General features: G+C 34.6%; 1 long non-coding RNA gene across 1 annotated transcript in view; it reads left to right on the top strand.

Annotated features, from left to right (window-relative positions):
* The window catches only part of LOC134534837 (uncharacterized), a 31622-nt gene extending 19280 nt beyond the window's left edge, over nucleotides 1-12342 (top strand). Inside the window, exons 2-4 of the long non-coding RNA XR_010075543.1 lie at nucleotides 1220-1245; nucleotides 7815-7902; nucleotides 9055-12342. This is a non-coding gene — a long non-coding RNA (uncharacterized LOC134534837). The remainder of the gene's footprint in view (nucleotides 1-1219; nucleotides 1246-7814; nucleotides 7903-9054) is intronic.
* Nucleotides 12343-12781: the final 439 nt, after the last annotated feature.

Below are 12781 nucleotides of genomic sequence, written 5' to 3'. Positions count from 1 at the left end.
ATAGGTTCACCGGTTGATTCCCGTAGAGGCGCTTAACCGACGTTTCTCGCGCTTAGAGGCGAAGAGGCATGCGGAGTCATGCATAGTCCCCGCACTTTCAGAGCTCGTGCTCCCATTAAGGCGTGTCCCTTAAAGGTAATTTGAATTGATAAGAGAAGAAGCGTGTTAAACAACCCTGTAGTCAATCTCTCGGATCCAAGATCTAGCGTATTTCCAACCTGCTCTTGATAATATAAGTTTTAAAGGTGCTCGTTCCATTACAGGACTTTTTTAATATATATTTACGTTTAACACGGTTAAATATCCCGTCTTTTTTAGTGTCCGAACTTCAATAAAATGAAAAAAAAAAAAAACATTTATATAGTGCATACATTTCTTTTGCATAATTAGCTGGAAAAGTTGAATATTTTAACAATTTTGTGCAGTACGGGTAAGGAGAACCATTGTGAATAAATAAATGAACACATTTTTTTTGTTTTGTTTTTAAAGGCAATGCTGTTGCTACTGTGTGCCATGGTTCTAATTCTTTCAGAAAAAAATATTTAATTTAGTCCTTTCTTTTAAAATCATAAAAATTCTGAGGATTATAAAAGGTTACTTAAAATAAATTTATTTTCTTAAAGAAATTTTACAATATAGTAGCCAGTAAAATTGAATTTAGACCTAAAACGTTCCAGTTTTATATTACATTTCGTACTCCTGGGCCATACTACACAAAAAATGTTGAAAATGCAACATTGCCAGCCAATATATGCCAAAAGTAGGTATGCGATATAATATATATATTTTTTTATTTTTTTTATTTTTTGAAAGTTTAACCAAGGATTTACGTTTAATATAATTCTGTACCTCGGCGGCATAAGACACTATGTCAACTTTAGGGCCAAGTGCACCTTTAACCGCAAATCTGACCACCCTTAAAATTTTTTTTTCTATTGTCATATAACAATAAGATCTAAAACATGTAAAAAAAAATTCACATATTCTGAAGTAGAAAATAGTTAGTGTTTAAGTGATGTAATGTTTAAAATTCTTTAAACTGCTCTCTAAATATATGGTTTTTGTGACAATGTATTATTTATTGCCTTCAAAAGGACATAATTGTAAATTGTGCATTGTACTAATAGATTTTCTAAAATTGGGAATTAGTATGTCTTACATGTTTCGTATAAATATAATTATCTCTTTTTTAATACAATGATTTTTATTTTGTTTCTAGGAGGCGGTGGCGGGAAAGGTGAAGACGTAAGTATTTTTTTTTTGGTTGTAATTATCCTTTTACATGCATGGATATGGTAATTTTTTGGATATATGAAATACGTTTTTCGAGATAATACTGAGTATTTATTACGAGAATTGCGCATGATATTATATTTTAATTAATGTTTAGTTCAATCATAATTCTTTAAAACCGTGGGAAATATAAATATAATAAAATATTAAACAATTTGACTTTATTTTGTTGTATGTGCGCAGTTAATACTGGAAAGCTATTCAGGGAACGGTTCGCAAATAACTTTAACTATTGGAGGTACTGGGACAAAAACAAAAGGCATAAATGCCTGTGTAAGAATCCGAAGCCAGTATTACTGAGAACACTATATTTTGTAGTGATACAGTGGTTTTCGTGTAAATGTACAAATTTGAAAATATCTGTAATTTTACACGAAAATTTCTGTTCCATTAACAAAAAAAAAAAAAAATAGTGTATAACCAGTGGTTCCCGTTCCCAAGTGCCATTCGCAAATCATCATGCGGTGTTACAACCGCAGAAAGATTTTTAAAGGCGTTTATTAATTAATTTATTTTTTATCCAATTTTTGTTCTGTAGATCCCATATGGAGGCAAGAAATCCGGGATATAGAACAAGTCAATTAATACAAATATATGCATATATACAAACAAACTGTACAACCACAAAAATAAATATTACAGAGTACTTTTACATTTCAAAAGTAAGAAAGAGAGATAAAAAAACCACGGGTACATACGAAATTGTACAAACTGAAGTCTAAAGCTCAGAGCGAAGAGTTAATTTACAAAACTCAATATTTTTCTCCTCGTTTTGTGATGTATTTAAATAAAATTTACCACAGTTTAGTTTTCTTATCTGTTATTAGGTCAAAGAATTCTATCAGAGACAGAATGTTGACAGAATAAGAGTGGCAGAACGTCACGTGAACCGTTGTTACTACTTTTGATAGCTGTCAATTTGAGACAAAGTAGCTTGGCTTCTGGGTTGTAGCCGTGTCCTTGGCGAATAATTCACCAAAGTTTCGGTCGACATTGCAGTCGCCATCATCAGTGAGCAGTTACCTACTGTAGTAGGTAGCAGTTACTGTAGTAGGCACCACTAGGAAATAATTTCTTATTTCACGCGGGCGACTACAACAATCATGATAATCACCAGTTCAAAAGTGTTGACTTGAAAAAGTATACAAAGCTTAATCCTGTTCCCATTCAAACAAAATTAGAATTGAAGCTTTATTGCAAACAGTATCAAAATATTAGAAATGGCAAGATGGCGCTGGGAAAAAAAAACTATTTTTTTTACACACCACGTTATAATGTGTAAACGCCAGTTGACTACGACTGCCGTAATAGTTTACGAACACTAACTAAGGAGTATTTAGCTTGCCCTGCGGACACGGTTGAAAATCAATGCCCGCCATGCCGTAGCCTTCCATCGGCGAACTGGGACAGGGAACAGGGCTGTTTGATTTGCGTCTCCTGGGAGCGTGTTCCAGACGTTGGCTTGCCGAATTACGATTGAACCGTTGATATCGTGCATTCTTAATCTCAATCTGCACGGGGGAAAAAATATTTTTGAACTTTTACAAAAGATTCCTTTGGAAACCAATTGCCAAGAAATTGTTTTTAATACTACAAGAAATATATTGCAAATTTGTACAAATAATGACTATGATTAGTTTTGAACATATTAAGTACATTTTTAGAGATATTACTGAGTATTTGTTTTACGAAAACTGGTGCATAGTTTTAAATTTTAATAGATTTTCACTTAAAAATGGAAAAATATAATCGCATATTCAAAAATTTTACTTTATTTTATTGTGTCATTCTTATTATGTACGTAGTTAATACCAAAAAGCTATTCACGGAACGGTTTACAAATAACGTATTTACGTGTATATACAGAACTAACCATAGCCACGTGTTGTACAAATTTACCATATCTTTTTTTTTGTGGTGTTACAAATAGTTTCTTGGAAACCGGTTTACCAAAGGATACTTTTGTAAAATTAACAAAAATATTTGTTTTGTTTTTTTCTGTGCACGCTGTACTGGTTTCAGCAGTAACTATTTAAATTTATTACATTGGTTTGATGAATATTAAAATTTTCTGCGCCGGCTTAGCTACTTACGTAACGAGCATAAGACCACTTACTTTCAGACCACTGGGTGAGTAATAAAGGTCCTTATTGATATAGTCTGGAACACCAAGTTTATAACAATTCATATCTTTTATAAAATAATCATCACAATTTCAAATGAACACACATTTTTTTTTATTTTCTTCTGTTTGTCCTCCTCTCCATTACATGTGACATCAACCGTTTTCTTATCTTTCTACCAAAGATATATATCAGGTGCCATAGAGCAAAATTTGTTTCTACGTATCACAGTGCTAATTTAATACCGTGAGCATAATTACAATTTTGATGCTCGTTGACCAAAACAATTATTAACGTAAAATACTCTGTATGAGTGTAACAGTACAGCATTCAGCGTGAATGCAAGGCTGAGATGCGTCGTAGTTAGACTCCTCGCCTCTTGGCAAGACCCCCCGTCGCCGGACCGCCCGGGCTATTTATACCGGACACCTGTCGCCTCCGCTACAGCGCCCCGCCCGCGCTATCTGCGAACTAGGCACGAGGTTGCAACGGGCGGATTGCCGGAACCAACACCGACCAGAACGCCAAACACCGCCGCGCCAAACACCATCAAACGCAACTCGGAACACGCCAGAAATGCCAGTTACGTCATCGAGTCGTGCAGCGTTCAACCAAAACTTGATTCGAATAGCAAGAAAAAATTTATTTTAATGTTGGAAATTCAAGGAATTGTACCGGAAAAGCATATTTCAGACAATTAGTTTGATTTTTTTTTTTACTGTGCATCTCAAATTGAATTTGAGTTGAATTAAATTTTATTTTTCTGATTTTATCGTTAAAAAAATTTCAGCATACAAATACATTATTTTGGTGAAATATTGCAAAACAGTATTTATAAAAAATAAAAACAAAAACACTGAACTCTTCTCTTTTAAAAACGAAATTGGACTTAAAATTAAAAATAAAATTAAAAAAAAACATTAAATATTGTCTCTAACGATAAAACACACTGGTTGCGTTCGAAGTCGACCTACAATCTTAGGCATGGGTTCTTCACGGAAAAAAATAAGTCGGAAAAAAACACACATGACTTTCGATCTAAAGTGCTTTCCGAAGCTGGTTTACGCCTTTTGAAGTTACTGGATGGTTGCAAATCATAAAGCAAGTATTAAAAATAATGTTGCGTTGAACGAAGTTTCAAAACCACCGCAAAAAAAAAAAAATTCTGCCATAAAAGTACGAAGAATATTCTTAAAGTAAGGTTAGTTTGGTCATTAAAAAAAAGAAACTCGCGAGAAAAGGCTTCTATTGACCGTTTTAGTTTACTACATATCTTCTTCACATTTTCACATGATCCCATTAAAACGAACGCCTTGGCCATAGGCATCTTGAACTTTAAACACGTATTGCGTGACGTATAAGTACAGGGGCTCAGTAAAACATCTCCTAAAAACATTTAACCGTTCTCCGTACTCGAGTTGTAAAATGATGGCTACCGTGTTTTGGAAGGAAAAGGGGGTCATTTTGCTTGATTTAATGAAACGTGGGTCAGAAATTACAGCAAACATTACAAAATTACTATTGCCAACTGGTTTAATACCCAGGAAGCTCTTTAGACCATAAGGCGTATATATGTTTTCAACTTCTTTTTTTTTTTGCGATGAACGTGCAGCCAAAGTTTATCTGTATCACACTAGCTTTTACACACATAGTGTTCCATGACTACAACCTGTAGCTTTCGCCTTGCGGAATGCCAGTTAGTGGCTTAACTGTAATACATATGTAAGAACTATATTTAATAACTTGTTAATGGTAAGAGAAAACATGTGACTTTAGAACAACAGAAACTTACGAACAAGAGGCATTTAGTTGTTATATAGTTGGACATGGTAACAGCACGAGATGTCCAGGTTCATATCCGTCAGTTTCAATGTTTGCCCACGTGAGCTTCTGTTCTTTAAAAAGAAAGATGCTTTAAATCGGAACATCAGTTATTTAAAAGTGTAAATCATTGGGTAAAAAAAGGGCCGGAAGTTTTTATAAATTCATCATCCACATGCTTTAAATCGGAACATCAGTTATTTAAAAGTGTAAATCATTGGGTTAAAAAAAGGGCCGGAAGTTTTTATAAATTTTTCATCCACAGCCAATATCTTCCTTAATGCTCGATTAGCTTAGGATCCAAGGTTTTTATGTTGACAACAAACTTACCCCCATTTCATCTTCTTACGGGTGAATTTAAAAAAAATGTAAAAGACACACTACATAACTCTTTATTTATACAAGTCGTGCTCAGTTAATTGCCTTTCCCTTTATTATACTCAGTGCTATTGTGTTTACTTCATTAGATAAAACCCACCCTATTAAATACCTCTTAAGGAAGGAATTTCGGACGAAAAATGAAAACAGAGGTTTAAAGTTTTCGTATGCGTATTAATTCATAAACAGTATCTTAAATCAGCATAATTAACTTCGGAGATGTGATATTAAAAAAACAAAACTTTAAATCCCTTTCACCCCTTAAGGTGTGGATTTTGGAAAGGTTGAAACAAAGTGTCCTGCTTTTGGAATGTTTGTCAACCTATAATCATTATCTTACATCCGGCTTGATTAACTTTGAAGTTGTGATTTCCAGTTGTCAAACCAAGTTTATCGCTTATTTCATCCCCTTAGAGATAGCACTTCGTAATGATAAAGAGCATATACTTTAATGCAGTCCATTTGTTATCTCTGTACCAAAATTTTATTGAAATAATTTTTTTTTTTAAAGTTACAAACATCGAAACATACAAAATTCCACGTTTATAATGTTGGTAGTATACGCTTGGCATGGGTCTCACTGTTTTACTCTGTGTGCCGTTTTGTAAGCCTGGGTGTTATTGTGAATCTGGGTTTTATTGCAAACCTGGTTTTTACTCTAAACCTGCACCGAGGGAAAGGTTCGTTTGCCTAAACAATATATAGGTACAGTTGATAAAAAAAATACATACAGTAGATTCAAACAAATATTTTGTTCATTAAAAAAAAAGTTTTCGTCAACTCAACTTTATATATTTTGTTGTGTACAAAATAAATTTTGCTACACGTAAAATTTGAGTAGGGCAACAAAGTAATTTTGTTATATCAAGTAAATACCTGTTTAGCCATTACCAGACAAATATTTGCTTTGTTTGTTTGTATAGAACTAATTATTTTATCTGGGTAGCTGTTCTTTAACCTGGGTGTTCTTGGAAACCTGAGTGTTCTTGTTAACTGGGTTAACTGACTCTAGGGCATGGCAAGCCAAGTCATTTCCCAGGAATTTGCGAAGGTGTTTATATTTTTAGATTACTTGTTGTCTGGTGCCTGCTAAAAATACCAACAGGTAAAAGGTTAATTAAAATTTTATTATCACGTAAACTAAACTGCTGGTAATTATTCATGATTTCTTATTATAAAAACTTGTAAAGTGTTGATTGCAACGTATAATTTATAAAACTCATCTGAGGATAATTTAATGGGAAAGAATATAAAAAATTCCTAAGATTAATCAGCAAAACTATACCCGAAATTGAAGTGCCAGTTTAGCTTAAAATTTTATTTGAAAATTTTAATTTTTCAAATTTTCCGGGGGAAGGGCTCCATAAAAGTAAAAAAGCCCAGGGCTCCGTAATGCCTGGAACCGCCACTTCTTGTAAACATGAGTGTTGTTGTGAACCTGAGTGTTATTATAAACTTAGATATTCTTGTGAACCAAGATGTTCTTGTGAACCTGGGTTTTCTTGTGAACCTGGGTGTTCTTGTAAACATGGGTGTTCTTGTGAAAATTGGTGACCTTGTGAACCCGGGTATTCTTGTAAACATGGGTGTTCTTGTAAACATGGGTGGTCTTGTGAAGCTGGATGTTCTTTTGAACTTGGGTATTCTTGTAAACATGGGTGTTCTTGTTGACCTACGTGTTTTTGTAAACATGGGTGTTCTTGGGAACCTAGATGTACTTGTTGACCTGGGTGTTCTTGTAAACATGGGTGTTCTTGTAAACATGGGTGTTCTGTTGACCTGGGTGTTCTTGTAAACATGGGTGTTCTTGGGAACCTAGATGTACTTGTTAACCTGGGTGTTCTTGTGAACACGGGTGTTCTTGTAAACATGGGTGTTCTTGTAAACATGGGTGTTCTTGTTGACCTGGGTGTTCTTGTAAACATGGGTGTTCTTGGGAACCTAGATGTACTTGTTGACCTGGGTGTTCTTGTAAACATGGGTGTTCTTGTAAACATGGGTGTTCTTGTTGACCTGGGTGTTCTTGTAAACATGGGTGTTCTTGGGAACCTAGATGTACTTGTTGACCTGGGTGTTCTTGTAAACATGGGTGTTCTTGTAAACATGGGTGTTCTTGTTGACCTGGGTGTTGTTGTAAACATGGGTGTTGTTGTAAACCTGGGTGATCTTGTGAACCTTGTTGTTTGTTTGCTCTCCCAGAAGAAGGCGGGCGGCGCCGCCAAGGGCGGGGAGAAGCCTGCCGGGGGCGGAGCCAAGGGAGGCGGTGAGAAGTCCGGAGGCAAGAAGGGTGAGTGACGTGTGCTGGTGCGGCTTGTGGCGTGCTCTCTTCAACATCCTGTAGCACCCTCCTCCCCCCTCTCTCTTACGGTTCTCGTGTCTCCCAGTGTCGTTCAGGGGGAGAAGGCATAGAACCACTTTGGCCGTTTTTTACTTTCAAATCATTTCGATTCTTTGGTGAGAATGATAGATATTTTAGGATTTAGAGGGGGGGATAGCCCATCTCATCTCCCCTCGTATACGCCCCTGGTAGAGGGTGTTTCATTTGCTTGTGGTCACTGTTATTTAAGGGCTTTTTCCTGTCAATTTATCAATATAGCGCTCTTACATTTTATGCTTCGTCTCAAATTAGATCAAAAGATTATTTACCCAAAACTATCTAACATTGTTAAAAGTTCACGCCAAAATTTAATAAATATAAATACTTGAGTGACCTTTCACGCTTCGAAAACAACGCGCAGTAGGCCTAATTATCTCGTGAGAAAACTTGTGACCCAACAACTAGGGTTCAAGAGAGCTATCGGAATAAATTTTACAGGAAAAAAATTGGTTGTCTGTAAAGTCGGTTTACGGACGATAGTTTAACGTGACAACGTCATAAAAAACATTAATAAAATTATTGCATACTTTTATGAATAAAATTGAATTATTTTTATTGAATTATCACTATTTTGTATGGATACAAAGATGGAGTGAAATGAAATCTACTATTTAATTGATAAATTTACTTTTATTCGCACTCATTAATTCAAATATGTTTATCACTTTAACGAAGAGATTATTTTAACTATAACTTATATACATGTTTGCTATTTAACTTCTTCCAATCTGTGTTATTCTGTTGAAGGATAGGACGATGATAGGAAAAGTAGGTAAACGAATGGGAGTGTTTCAAGTTTGATGTGCCTCGAAAAAGTCAAATCGATGGTAGTTCCAATCGAGTGGAAGAGAGATAGAAGCGGCGCAAGCGTACAATGAGCGTAACGGGTCACAGCGTAACGGGACAATGAGTCATCCTTTTTCGTGGTGCAGCCGGAGTTAATCGATTTATTAGACGTTGTCACGTCAAAAATCCTTTCAATACACTGTAATTATTTTTTGTAAGTGGAACGGAAGCTTTCCCCCCACTCACGCGTGGTCTCACCACACGTGTGTCCCGCAGGCGGCAAGAAGTGATGGTCGGCGGACATCCGGTGACGCCCGGCAGCCGTGACGTCACCGGGTCGCCGCGCCAGCCTGCCCCGTCGTCCTCTTCGTCGTCGTCGTCGTCTTCTTCAGCGCCGCGTCATTCCTGCGGCCGCGGCCGCGGCTGGCGGTTCCGCCGGCCGCCGCGCCTTCTCCACAGCGCTGGCGGCGGCCAGGTGACCAACATCCCTCCGCTCCCCTCCACATTTCCCTTCCCCTCCACCTCCTACACACCCTACCACCCGCCACTGGCTGTAGCCTCGTGTACCTACCCGTCTCTCCCCGACAGCACACAGTAAAAAAAAATAATACTTTGTACGTGCCACGAAATTATTATTTTCTGGAAGCTAGTCGACAAATAAAATTTTCTCTTGACAGTACAAAAAAAAATTGTACATCTTCGGACACATTTTTTGTTTGTACTGTATCTCCACTAAAAACTAACTTTAAATTTCCCCACATTAAAGTATGTACAGTGTCTGAATTCGCCTTAAGTATGTTTTTACACGTTACTTTTAGCCCCTAACTGGAATATTGAAATACGGGGTTATGCAAGTATTCCGTAATTCTAGTTAAAAGGAACGTCGCCATTTTGAAAACCGATTTTACGTCGTATTTGAAAGAACTAAATTGATAAAATACTCGCAAAAAATATGTTAAATTTATAAATTTCTTTGAAGGATTAACATACGTAATGGAATATATATATACGGATTTCTCAACCAAAAAATTGCACTTGACACCAATCGTAACTTACGAAACAAAGGTGTAAAATTAAGTAAAATGCCATAAATTCATGCGTTTGTACTACTGTAAAATTGTACTATTTTCAGCTTTTAAAAACTGATTGAATTAAATTTATTTACCGATAAAATTAATGTCAATAACCATATTATTTCTAGTACACCAAGACAAGTGAAGTATCAGAAGTTAAAGGACATAACAGTGTTCTTGAATTTGGTCACGACCTAAATATAATTTACTCCTCTTGTAATGATACAAAGAAATTATTTCGCTGACCTTTCCGAAGACTATATATGTGCATATGTGTGTGTGTCGTAACAGTCCAACTTTTTTTTTACTGTGTACTTCACCCTTTCCATGTCCTCTTCTTAGTCCTTCTGCGCCTGTCATCCTTTGTTTCGTGTTGGGGAAGAGAAAAAAAATTAAACACAAATTTCCGTAAGTTGTAACGACCTCTGAGAAAAACCAGACGTTCAGTTCACGGACTAGTTAAAAATTCAAAGAGTGTGAAATTTTTCTGAAGAAGCGCACTTACTGGACACCGGGAAAAAAAATATGTGAATTTAAAGTTCCGTGATAATTGCTGGATTTTGAAAATTATTTAGTTTTTAATATTGTTACTTTTGTTTTTATTGTTTTTTTTTTTTCATTTAAAAAATATTCTAAACAAAGTATTTGTAAATAAGTTTTATCGAATGTCGGACATTGAAATCACCAAAATGTGTTCTGTTTGTTCCCAACTTCGTATCTGGTTCAATCATATACTTAATCGTTTTTTCTTCGTAATGAATTGCAAGTATTATTCAAAGTTACTCTAATATCGGAGAGATATTAGATGAAATCATGCTTTAAATGTTATTGATCAAGTTGTGCCAAATATTATCTAAACACATCAAAAAAAACATTTCACACAAACATTATTTGTAGCGAATGGGAAAATCTCTAGAGAAAATTATATTGTTCTTAAATAAAAATTAGTAAAATCAATCATGGATATTTCTTTTAATTTTTACTAATTTTTTAATCTACAAGAAAATTATTCCTGTAGTAATAGAATTATGAATAGCATTTATTAATGTCAGTACTTCGCAAAATGTTCTCGTGTATTTATTAATTTGGAGGAATACAAATTCACTTCATTATGTCATCCCAATTTAAAGATCTGGAAATGCACATTTAGCTAAACATACAATGCACGAGCGATGAACATATACCTTGACTGTAAGTGGAAGTTATACTTTAAGTGTTATCTTTCGTTTTTAATTGAATTCTATGTTTTTGTTTTATTTCTATAATACCATTCATTGGATACACCGCAGTTTATTTTATAAGTCTGCTTTTCAAGGTTACTGTGCAGATTCGCTTCAATGGTTTCTCTCTTTTTCCTGATTCATATTTTTTTGTAAAAAATAAATTTACAAAAATGTTTGCTACCTGTGTTTACATTTACATGTTTTATATAATAAGTGCATTTAAATGCCATATCAATTATCTAAGCTTGCATTTACATGTTTTAAATAATACTTGCAATTAAGCGTTGTAACTATTGTTTTAGGAGGGTTTGACGAACAAACATTTGTAAAATATAAATTTGCCAAATGGTATGTCCATCAGAATTTACCGGCACTCGGACATTCGCAGTGATTGTGTGCCTGGTTTGATCACGTATTTTATGTCCCATTAAATGTGAAATTTTTATCCCTGAAGTTTGCTGACAAGCTAGTTTAATGGAATGCTCCTATGTATTTGCGTCAAGTGTCATGCCTGGTTTAGTTATGTACTGGAAAGTTACTTTCATCAACATCTACATACATCGTTCACTTCCACCAATTTTCTTAACATATTTCGAATAAAAAAAAAATGGAATATTGCAATGTTAACTACAAAAATGTTAGTTTATTCAAGCAATATACCTTTGAAATAAATAAAAAAATAACCTTTAACTGTACAATTTTGGAGCAAAAACAATAAAATCAACGTTTATTTTCAATGGTGTTAAATTTTACGCTTATCACGGTACATAACTTCTTAGAGTTATATTACAGAAAAAAAATTACTGAAAATTGTAAAAATTTGTGAGACTCTTTTGATAACTCGTATAAGCTTACGTTAGAAAATTTCAGTGTTTATTACTCAGAATAACATAAGTAATGCTTTCCATTCTTTACATGAAAAGTTTTCAGTCATAAAATGTCGTGATGAATTTATACTTCTATCGTCATGCTATTAACGCTACAGAAAATACTTAAGAGCATTTCTCTAGTCTCATTTTTCGAGCAGCTTAAAAAAATACATTCCTTGTGTTGTTAATTTTTGTTTTTACATTATTTTGGACAAGATTTTGGTAATAAGGGTTTGAGCCATATTTAACATGTTGCCAACATCGCCAACTATAAGACTTTTTTAATGATTCGAAAAATCAACATAAATGATCCTATTATTTATAACAAGTATTGTGGTAATAAACTTTGTGAAGCAAATACCTTTTTCTCTGTGTAATAAATAGTTGTGACGTGTATTAATAGTAAATTTTATTTAAATACTCCACCCCCACCCTTCTCAATGTATCCCCTGGAATGGAAAAGATACATTTATTATTACGTTTCAAAAATTAATTTTATTGTTTTCAAAACCTAAATACTTGCACTTTCACACTTATTGTGATGGTTGCATAAAGCGTTAATTATATTTTTGGCAAAATTGTGTCGACACTTGCAACGAAGAAACATAATTAAAAAAAATAATGTTTGTAAATTATTGTAGCCACAAACACACTAAAGGCCATTATCAGAAAACTGTGCATACTAATTCAGTTTTAAAAAATATCTATTTACAACTCACCAAAATGTCTGACCAAAATGTGTACGCCAATTTTGGTTTCGGGATATTGTGAGAATTATTGAATAATCTTTACCTGACCAAGGGATAACACTGTGCATTTGTTTAAACACGACCAGAAC

Source organism: Bacillus rossius, chromosome 8 (assembly GCF_032445375.1).
Source record: "Bacillus rossius redtenbacheri isolate Brsri chromosome 8, Brsri_v3, whole genome shotgun sequence".
Taxonomy (NCBI): Eukaryota; Metazoa; Arthropoda; class Insecta; order Phasmatodea; family Bacillidae; genus Bacillus; species Bacillus rossius.
The sequence above is the reverse complement of the archived record's forward strand: the minus strand, read 5'-3'. Positions and strand labels throughout refer to the sequence as shown.